The sequence below is a fragment of the Haliaeetus leucocephalus genome, unplaced genomic scaffold (assembly GCF_000737465.1).
Source record: "Haliaeetus leucocephalus isolate CR32 unplaced genomic scaffold, Haliaeetus_leucocephalus-4.0 Scaffold840, whole genome shotgun sequence".
Taxonomy (NCBI): Eukaryota; Metazoa; Chordata; class Aves; order Accipitriformes; family Accipitridae; genus Haliaeetus; species Haliaeetus leucocephalus.
This window is the reverse complement of record NW_010973276.1, coordinates 1,389,187-1,400,316: the sequence shown is the minus strand read 5'-3', so window position 1 is coordinate 1,400,316 and position 11,130 is coordinate 1,389,187. Positions and strand designations below refer to the sequence as shown.

Here is an 11,130-nt window from a genome sequence, read left to right as displayed (position 1 = left end):
GCGGCGCAGCGCCCGGGGGTTGCGGCCGGAGCAAGTAGCGGGGTTCGAGTGGGACGCGTTGGTTCGGAACAACTTCTGCAGGCGTTTCTCGGTAGGTGAGAGATGCGTAGAAGCCCGCTTCTCCCGGGGTGGGGGGCAAAAACCCCAAACCCCGCGGTTCGGGTGTTTATTTGATCCTGAACTTGATGCTTCATCCAGCGGGTGAGGAATTCTTTTAAGTTTTGAGCTAAATAAAGCGGTAAACCCAAACTGAATCATTCTCACTGTTTTATTCTGCAGAGCTGGTTGGTTTTTTTTTGGTTTTTTTTTTTTGGTGATGCTTCGTGAGGTTTGACAACAGAGCAGGGAGATGCGGGGAGGGAGGACAGACTTGGGAGAGAGGTGTTCTCTTAGCAAGCAGCTCACGGAGCAGAGGTGGTGTACAGCAATGAACTAGTGCAGGTCTCGGTCTTGCGGCCGGCTCTGTCGCTGTGGGCTTCCATGGGTCTCGCCGGGTGAGCAGACGGGTGCCTCGGCATAGCTGAGGTCGTTTCCTTGGGATTCAGTGGTAAAAGCGGCTCTTCTTCTGAACGACAGCCCCCGGTTATGCATGTTACAGAATCACCTGAGCATCGCTTACTGATTTATTGCTGAAATTAAAAGTGAGCTTTCCCTCTCTTTCATGGCTCTGTCTATATATATTTAAAATGAAGATTTAGCCAGCAAACAACATACTGCAACAGACAAAAATCTAACCCAAGATTTACTGCAAAACGTGTAGGCAGTTTGCAAGCCTACTGGTGGCCTAGCCTAGCTGTCTGCTGTGAACGAGAGATCACTGAAGCCCTCTTCTCACTGCTTCACTCGTTTTTTTGCCTTTATGCTTGAATTCTGGGTAGCGCAGGGACGCTGCAGAGCAGGGGAAGGCGAGGGGCACAGGGGTGCGCAGCCCTCGTTAATCCCCCTTGCAGAGGCAGTGAAACCTCAGATAAAGAAGCTAGGCAGTTGTTTTTAAGGTCTGGTGGAGGATGGCTTGCTGGACAGATGAAGGTGCCTGTTTTTCTCCTGGTATGTGTAAATGCTTATAAAAATAATATCCATCAAATTTAGCCTACGCTGGTAACCTGAGGTACTGTGTGCTTTACTGGGAGTGCTGGAAGCTTTACGTTTATCGGTTATGTCTGTTCCCGTCCTTGGCATCAGTGACGTGCAGTGGTGCTCCCTTGTTTGCGACAGGGACGTGACCCCTCTGGGGAGGTGAAAGGTGGGAGCGCAGAGGATGTGCAGGGGAGGACTCCTTCCAACGCCCTGAGAAATAACAGCACCCTTGGTGCTTGTGGGGAGGCTTGAAAGCTGCCGCCCAGACCCACATCCCCTTGTGCACAGTGCGGCGCAAGCCTCGCAGCACAGCACGAGGCCTGAAGAACCTGCGGTGTACTGCTGTCCTTCGCCGGGATTGGCGTTTTGTCGGTGTTTTGGTAGTTTCCGTGAGCTCGGGGAGATGGTTCACCAACCTTTGGCTCCGCAGGGTGGGAGATGGCAGCCAGGTGCAAGAGGAAGTTTCGCAGAGTAGGAGGAAAGGTGAAGGGTTAGGTGGCTGAAATGCCTAGCTCCTAGAGCTGCATGTGGAAGAACCTGTTTGCAGATTGCATGAAATATTAAAGGAAAAAGATTGTTTGCCATCCCCCCTGGACTGTTGTGCTCTGAAGAAGGTGAGAAGCCTTAAGCGAGGGAGAAGTTTGCAGCTGTAAGTGGTGCCAGGGTGCCATGGGGCTGGGGACCTGTAAGACAGCTCAGCAGATGAATGAGAGGAAGCGTGGACATAAATGAGAACAGAGACTTACCTAAGCTTGGGACCACAAACGGCTCTAGATTGCTTGAAATGACTGAACCTCTCAGCTTCTAACTGAAACCAGGGATTTCCTCATACAGTAGGAAATTGTGACCGTTATTCTGGTGTCAGATGTCTTCGTGCTGGTTTCTGGTTGGGTTTTTTTGATCCCTCTCATTAAAACAGGCATGGTGTGTTGGGTATACTTAAATATCTGTATCACTGGCAAAGTGATTCATTTAAAATTATATAAATCGGCTAGTTAAGTGCAGGTTGATATAGTAACAGTAAAAAAAAAATACAACACACAAAGTCCCCTCTTATATGAGTCTGAAATCAAACAATTTTTCCAAATAATTTTTTTTTTTATTTCTCTGCATATGTGTGAGAGCAGCTCCGGAGGAGCGTGAGCACAGCTTTGTAAAGCCGGGCTGTGAGCAGCCATCGTTGTGGTCGGCTCCTGGCTGTCACTGGGACAGATAGCAGGAAGGTCACTGGAATATCACATCGACGCTTGAAAATAAATGTCTCTGCCTTATTGCAGCTCTCTTCTCGCAGGAATGCGTTCGATGTCAGTTTATCTCCGGCGGGCAACCACTGCCCAGCCACAGCGTCCTGTGCTGCTGACATTATCTCCTCAAGAAATATTACAAAGGTTTTACCCCCCTATTACAGTTTGTCTCTTTGCTGGAGCCTGGTACACCTGTTGGCACCGTTTTATCTTGCTGAGATAAGACTGACACTAAATGAAGTAAATGAGTTTACTGTAATGCAAATTTGAGGGGGCTTCCTGTTTACAAGGAAATAGCTGTAGTGGAGGCAGAATAAATTCCAAGGCTGCAGGCCAAGGCTTAGCAGCAAATAAACTAGGAGGGTGAAGAGTTTATTGGCCGTGGGGCTGATTATTGCTGGGTTTATACGAAGCATCCTCAGACTGTTTTTGTACCGAAATTGTTAAATATCACAGTTTGGGAAGAAAGAGGACAGAAAACGCTAATGAGACAAGTGTGCCTGAGGAAGAGGCTTAGTGTGTTTTTGTTTTTTTAAAACACCAAAACAACAACCCTTCTTCTATCCTCTGTCATCTGCTTTTCCTTCCCTTCTGCGTTTCCTCCTTTCATTCCCAAGAGCCTTGCCAAGAACTGGGAAAGCTACGATATCTTTTAATTTTACGTTGTTTCTTAAAAGCCTGTTTTGTGGGTAGATTTGCATGGGTGGACAGAAGGGCTGTCAAAGGCAGAATGACCTGCAGAAATACGACCTAAAATCGGAAGCAAGACATATGTGTTGAAATATGAGCAAATATGAAACCTGAATCTTCTTCTACAGAATTACTGTCAAGTATTTTGAGTTTGGGGGGAAAGGAGTAAATTAACTGCACTCTTAATTTTTTAGGTTATTCAGCAGACTTCTGAAGTTTTTCGCTTTTCCGTGTAAATTTTAGATTTCCCTTCTTTTGGTCAAAGGAAGTGGAAGAACACTATATACCAACAGCTCCTTCTGTTTTGAGTAAAGGATTTGCATCATGTGAAGTTGAGAAAAGTAGCCCAGGAAATCAGGTAACTGGAATCACAGAGGGTGCAGGGCTTGCAGAGGGCTTGCATACAGCACTGCTGTCCTCACACTGGCTGCAGCCATCCTTGCTGGGAAAGTTAACATTAAAGCTTCCTTACTGTAAACATCACGTAAGCTTAAGAGTGCTTTTGGTGTACAAATACCAAGAGCATGGTAACAAAACATAGCATGCATCTCTCCAGGCTTCTCTCGCACTTCTCTTGCTGCAGTTGTAGATGTTTCTCCTCTCATCTTTCTTTTTCTAACCTGCTTATTTCAGTAATTGCCTCTCTTTCAAGCTGATTCGTATTTTTCTCCCAACCTTTTTCTTTGGTCTCTCACCTTTCTCTGAATCCTTCCCCTCTGCAGGGAGAAAAGGCATGTTTCAGTCACTTTTCTTTCTTACTGTCCCACCTTCACTTTACCCCTAGAGGTGAAGACTAATGCACTGGTACCCCAGCTGCTTCTCACCGGGGCATGTTAATCTGTGATGCGCTGTTTGCTTTCTTACCTAGTATTCAAACTAACTCGTTTAAAACTCTAATTGAGATGCATTGAATGCACAGAGGTTGGTTTTTCTTGTCCAATTCCATCCTGAGCTGTTCGTGATTTGCTTTCTTCCTGTTACAGTGCTGAATATTGGTGAAACCCAAACAGCATCTCCCACTAGGACTTAAGCATTATTACTCTATCCTCTATTGGTTCTGTTTTTTCAATTTTGTTCTCTTGGCATTACTATACTCTTTCTCTGAATTGCAGTTGTTTCTTTGAAGTGCCTTTCAGTGTGTTCTTGTACTTCTTGAAACTTCTGTAACGTCTCTAAGTTACAGGTTAAAACTCCTCTGTCTCTCTGCTGTCAGTCGCGGCTACTTTGACAGTACTTTCTCTGGCTTTGTTTAACGCCGCCTTGTGCTTATTCATTTAGAGTGCTGTCTCTAAGAAAATTTTCCTGACAATTGTTTGTATAATTTTCATTTTGTTGCTATTACGCTCACGTCATCCCTTTGCATCTTTCTAGGTGCTTCTTTGTCTCTGGTGCTTCATGCATACTGTTCAGTTTTGGGCTTCTGCAGGTGGCACTTACCTCACTGAACATCTCTTGCTCAGTGGCACGGTATTGAAAACTACTGCAGCTGGCTGGTGCTGCCAGCTTCCGTCACTCCCCTATGTGAGTTGAGAGGCACTGCCTGCTTTGGTCTGTGCTGTGCGTTGCTGTCAGGTCTATAGAACTCCTCCCCTGCATCCCTCATTAAAACACTCTTTTGTTGTGAAGCTTATGGAGTTAGACTGTGATTTATCTGCCAGTGCTTGGTGTATTGATGCAGTGTTTGTCATGTTTACTGATGGTGTTTCCTGTCTGTCTCCCTCTATCCGTTTGCATTCGCTTGTCTCCGATAGCAAGCGTGGGACCTGGAGCGCCTTTTTATGCTGTTGGTCCGCGGCACAGCAGAGCAGAGTCTAACAGGGTCTCATCGGTGATGTTAATACCAAAACCCCTACTGTATATGCAGGTTGTTTAGAGAATGTAGTGGCTCCAGGAAGCCTTGTGCTGTATTATGCTTCTTCCTTGCTGTCTGAATGCAAACGGTAGAAATCGTCAAAAAGTACTGTTTTCCTGTTTTCAGAAAAAAAATGGGCCCAGATTTTGCAAAGGCTTATCCATTTACTGGGTTTTGCACAGAAACGGTGCCAATGAGAGCAGAATTAAATAGGAGATGATACGGAGGATTAAGGATCTAATGGTTAATTCGGATGAGTTTGTGTCAAGGTAACTTCAGCGCTGTAAGGTGGTGGTACTTTATTGAAGCTTGCTCCATCTGCTTGTAGCAATAATGACTGTACATTGTTTTAGTAGAACTTCTTAAGCTTGGCTGTCTAAAATTGCAAAACAGTTTAGGCTTTTGTTTGACATTTAAAATTTTGTTAGTGTGAAGTGAGATTGTTTCTTGGTATTTTTATACCATTTCCAGGACTTACTAAAAATTGAATTGAAAAATTTGAATAAGAAATGAAAACCAGCATGCAGGACACTTAAACTGTTCCAAATGGTTTCCTTGACATGTAATTTGTGAAGCTACAGAAGTAAAAAGGATTCTAAATGAAATGGTTTTATAAACTAATTTATCATTTTGCATCTATACTGTATCTTGCTGTTTGAGTTGAATGTTTAAGCAAAGAATAAAGGAAGTAAACCTTTGGTGAGAGCTAAAGATGGCTGAGTATGTGGCGTACACCAGACAAGTATTCTGAGAAGTAGGATAAGTGCTGTAGGTGAACCTGAAGTACGTGTGTATTGGAGACAAGCAGTATGGATTTGTACTTTTCAAGGTCAGAGTGTCCCTGTTAAACAGAGCTTCTCATAGTTCACTGGGCACTTTCCTGAAGCAGGCAGTAAACTACTTGAACAGATGCATTCCACGTTACTGTACTTTCTAAAGCATTGCCATCTAGTAGGTGCAACTAATATTTCTGAGATGGTGGATGTCTTCTCATTTCAGTGAGACAGCAGAGCATATGCCCATTTTTCCAGTGCTAAAAATACCTGCGAGAAGTGCTTTTGAGACACTTGAGCATGCCGTTTGTCCCCCTGTCCCTAAGCCATAGGGCTGTTCTGCCGTCCAGCGGCATATCCAGAGAGCAGTGTGAGTGCGCTGCGCTTGCCCATCATGCTTGTCTTCTGTCCTAGACTGTCCCTCTTATTTTTTATTTCCTTACTTACGTATTAAATTATTATTGCTGATTATGGTGAAGAAAGCCATCGTTTATTTAGTTTAGTGCAATTCACAGTAATGTATATGTTTCAAAGGTTAGTTTACCTGTTCAGGAATGATGAAGTATGTAGACTGAAGCTTATCTTATATATCATGTTGCTTGGGTGAAAAGGCATTCTTGAATATTCATATGGTAACTGTTTGAGGAGGGGAAATAAACGTGGTTTGTGCTGAACTAGCATTATAAGAAAGACTGAACATTTGTGTGTTTATTGTGGAATAGCTTGGTCCTGCTCAGGGTGAGCAAAGATGACAGAGCAGTTAAAAACTCAAGTTTTGTTTAGAAATTCAGCCTCCTAACTTTGCTGTCAGTAGCAGTGTGTGGTTGAGAAGGTAGTAAAAAGATGGCTTTCTCAAAATAGTTTAGTATACATACGGAATGCTAGGGCTGCTAACAAAGTGTACTTGCCTTTTATCTCAAGTTAGCTTTGTACTACAGTACTTTCTTAGGAAAAATGCATGCTTTAGGGATGGACTGTCAGTGTAGGAGCCTGTATAGGAGGGCTCCCGCTTGCTGCGGATGCTGCTCTCCGCACCAGTTGGGTGTTCTCTCCCTTGGGAATTCAGGTCATTATTTGTTGTAACTGCAGTGTCTGATACCTTAATAAAAGACAGGCCTGTACAGAAGTGCATGGGAAGATGAAGGGCCTGTTGCAAAGATCTTGCAGCTTTCATAGGCAAGAAATGAGAGTCTGCAAGAAGGGTACTGTTGTTACCTGTATTGTGCAGATCAGAAGCCAAGCCAATTAGAAAATAAATGATGTACCTTTGCTGACACATAGGACGTTTGGCAGAGGCAGGAGTTGCAGTTAGATATTCTGAGCTTCAGACAAGCAGTGGAGGCCCCAGACTGCCTCAGCTCCTGAGCATAGAGTACTCGGAGCATCTCTGGGCATGGGAAAGAGAGATCTGGCCTTCAGAGAGATGTTCCAATTAGTTCTCCTGTGGGGATGCTATAAGGCTGAAGCTTATGTTTTGAAACATAGACCTTCCCTTGGGCGTCATTACCTTAATTAAGAAAAAAGGTAAACGAGGGTGATCTGGGAAGAGATCAGCGTGCAGTCTTCTGTTACTGTGCTAAAAACAGAGGGATGTTTCTAGGGCTGTTTTGGGGAAAGCTTCTGTAACGTGATGTTGCATTATAGGTGTAATGCATCTGTGCGATCCTGTGCGGAGCTGGGGAGCCGGTGCCCGGTGCGGATGGGCTGTGGGTGCTAGTGGGACCTGCCTGGAGCAGCGGCCAGGGCTGGGTGCATCGACAGGACAGAGTTCAGCTGAGCCACGGCACACAGAGCACGCTTGGTGTTTCTGGTGGGAGATGTGTACAGGCAGGTTTGTCTTTTCAGCAAAATTAATAAACTTTATAGCTGTTACTCCTTTTATAGGTATGATGGCTTTTCAATGCCTGGACCCTCTCATGTGAAGTGTTTTCAGCAAAATGCTGCAACTATAACATCAGGAAATGAATGTATGCAGCTCTTCATTTCTGTTCTGGTGAAATCATGTGGAATGGCCTGGTTTAATCTTCTTGTCAATAATAGCTTTTTTTTTTTCTTCTTTTTTTTTTTTTTTTTTTGGTAATTAATAAAATTAGAAAAAAGCCTATCAGGAGCCGTCAGGTCCAGGTGCATAAGCCAAAGAACATAATTTAATTGAACTAAATTGACGTAAAAGCAGCACTTTCTAGCTTTAGAAAATACAGCTGTTTTCCGCAGAAGGAGCTTCACCCCATGCTTACTAGTTTGTCCAAGAAAATCATTCAAATACTGAATAAACACCTATCTAAATATGCCTTGCATAAATAAATAAATAAAAATTTCTGAGAGTGTCAGGAGAAACCGCTTCCATATAGAAACCCCCCAGTCTCCTTCCAGTGTGCCAGGAATTTGTCCCGTCAGCATGTGTCATGTCCTGTTGAGAAAGGAACTGGGGAAAGGGCAGATTTTTCAGGATCTGGTAGAGCTGTGCAAATCAAAGCCTTCATTAAACGCCGACAGAAATTCAGTCCAGCTGATGCAGCCTGTTTGCGATGCACCGAACCAGACAAGTACCAGCTGTGCTCCGACATCCCCGTGCTTTGCTGCAGCCTTGGGGGACTCCGTGGGGATGCACGTTGCAGAAGCTCTGTGCGGAGCTGGGAACGGATGGGTGCTCGTCACCCACGAGGAGCTGCTACCTCTGCTTAAGGTACAGGTGAGAAAAGATCTCCCAGTAGCTTCCGTATCCTAGAAAACTAAAAAGCACTGGGGACCTAATAAAATACTCAATGCTCCCAACCTTAGAGGAAGACACCCCTCTGCCAAGGGGCTGAGCGCAGAATGCAGCCTGCACTTGACAGCTCTATGGGTGCTTCTTGGCTGCTATTCTGTTTATTATGCTTCTGTCTTAATTTCAGAAGGGAAAGCAAGCTCGGTGAAATACCAGTCTCGGTTAAACTGAACTTTAAATGAAAAGATGACAAAACGTGGGTAGGTGTTTTACTCTTGAGGCCGCAAGTGTCTGGTAAAATAAGCCTGGCTGTGCCGTGGGCAGAACTGGTCAGGAAGGAGTTTGGTTCAGGCGGCTGTGGTTTGCTGGCTACACTTAGCGTTTTGGCTTTTCTGGCTTTGATTCCCCGCCCTCGGTGGGTTATAAGGATAGCTGAGGTTGTGCCTCTGGGGTGACTTTCCTTTCTGAGCCTTCTCATCATTAGCTGTTTTTCTTAAGTCTCCAGCCTGGCTTCCCCGTGTCTTCCCCATCACATTCTGTTCATTTTCACATTTAAACGATTCTGTGTCTCTGTGCATCAGTCCTCTGATTTTTTTATTTATTTATTTTTATTTTTTTTTACCCTAGTTTTGTCAATCTTCTTCCCAAATTGTTCTAATGATTATGGTTGCTTTGTTCACATCTCACTTACTTCTGGGACCTTAAAATAACTGCCAGGTTAAAACGCACGATGAGAAGCAAAAAAATCAAAGATGACAATTTTACACTTCTTTTTTTGTTTTGCTTTAGGAGAGTTGCTGCTGCGGTGTTTGGGATGCAAGGCTCTGGAGGGATGCTTGTCTATTCAAAGGGGATTGTTCCTCTGGGGGAGAAAAAAATAACGGGAACTTTTCTGTAGTTTTAACTTGTTGTTTAAAAGAGTTCTGAGAAGATCTGATTCTTAGGCCAAATATTTCTTAACAGTTTTCACTTTTGATCAATCTTGCATTGCTAAACCTTTTAAATGCACTTTAATAAAGAAGAAAAAAAATGTTGTGGCTGTAATGGCTGTGTGCCATTCTGCCATTGCTTTGAATTGTACTTGTTGACCCTGTCACGCTTTCAGTTCAAAGCCTTTGGGGCAGGATCTTTGGTCCAATTTTAGCAACTTTATGATGGATTTGGATAGTGCAAATAAATGTGTAAGTCTCTTTAAAATTGCATCCTGAGACTATAAATGAATAAATAAATCACAGGCAAATGTAGTGTGTTTCAGTCGATGTTGGCTGTAGTTCTTGGTAACTTAGTTAATGTTTATACTTGCACACTACTTTTAAAGAAAGTTCTAAACATTTTATAGATATGGAAAGATTAAAAAAATTGGCATGTCTTCAGTAATTTTGTATTTGTTTTTAAAAAAATAAATGATTGATGAATTACTTAATTGCAGTAGGAGCGAGGAGATGTGATTTTGCTCTGATTTCTCTTGCTTGTAATTTCTCAGTAGCAGCATGCTGGTGGAAGGGCAAGTCCTTGACATTACAGTTCAGTGTAATTATTCCTGAAAAATTCATGTACGTGGAAGCTTTTATATTAGTTTCAGATTTCAGCAATGATAATGCAAATGATCCTCAAGGAACATGAGGATAGTGCGTATTTTGAAATCGTAGCTACGTAGCTATTGCTTTTGGCTACCTTGTTGTAAACTTTTCGCCATTAATATAATTTGTATAGGTGAAGCTGCTTTGTCTTCTGGATGAGATGCATGCGCTGGAGGGGGGTTGTGGGAAAGTGTTGCTGAGCTTTAATCCCTTCCATCGCAAGTAGGGTTCTTGGGTGGAAATATGCTATTAATCATCCTTGACAATTATAAGAGCGTTAGTTTGCTGCAGTGAAATGACTTGGCAGTGGGCTTAGTGTAAACTTTAGAGGGTGTGCAAAGGGGATGTGCTGTGCTTATGGAGAGAGCTGAAAGTTAGGTTTCACTCATTGCTACTTTATTTGTCAGCTGATGAGACTAAGAGTAGAATGAGCATGTGCACTAATTAGTGTAGCACCAGTGATCACTTTTAGTTCTCTATTAAATAATGAAGTCAATTGGATGTTGCATTGCTGTTGGGTATTCTAGTAATATTATAGGATGCTCAAAATTAAACGAAAAAAGGAACATTTTTTTTCCATGTTATTTTGTTGTTGTCCAAAAAAGTTTTTTCACAGTCTTCTAATGATTTGTTTCCTCTTCAAATATGGAATTTTACAAGTAATAGATAGATTAGATGGTCTAATGGTCCTTTCTGGCTTTGTATGCTGGGAATTTACTTTGCCCCATTAATTGCTCTAACAAAAGTTGCTGTGTGTAAAATACCTTTTACAGCATCTGAGAACAAACTCCTTTGGAGAAGTATTGACTTCTGCTGAACTTTGAACTGGGTACAAGTCTGAGAGGAAGCAAAATGAAATGGATTGAATGGTTTGTGATGTGTTCACTATTTTTACCTCTTGTATAGGAGGGAAACTAATTCTTTTTTATTGGTTGCAGCAAATGTCTGCCCGTCGCTTTCACCCCCAAAGTGGAGCGTTAAGCTTACCTGGGGGCTGTGATCCAGTGACTCACTGCAGTTTACAAATCTCATTCAAGGGGAGTTTTCTGTTCAGCTGGAAAGGTACTTCATGCCAGTGATGAACATGTTACAAGAAAATAATAGCATCATTGGTAATCAGTCACACAGATTTATGCTTTATGTTGAGGTGTTTCCTTCTCCCTGTCACCTTGTGTTAGGTGACTTGTTTTCTTTCCTACTCTGCAAA

At 43.0% G+C, this 11,130-nt stretch overlaps 1 protein-coding gene across 1 annotated transcript in view; it reads left to right on the top strand.

The window, feature by feature from the left end:
* ADRBK2 (adrenergic, beta, receptor kinase 2) overlaps positions 1 to 11,130 on the top strand; it is a 71,854-nt gene that overhangs the window by 312 nt on the left and 60,412 nt on the right. The window lies entirely within an intron of this gene.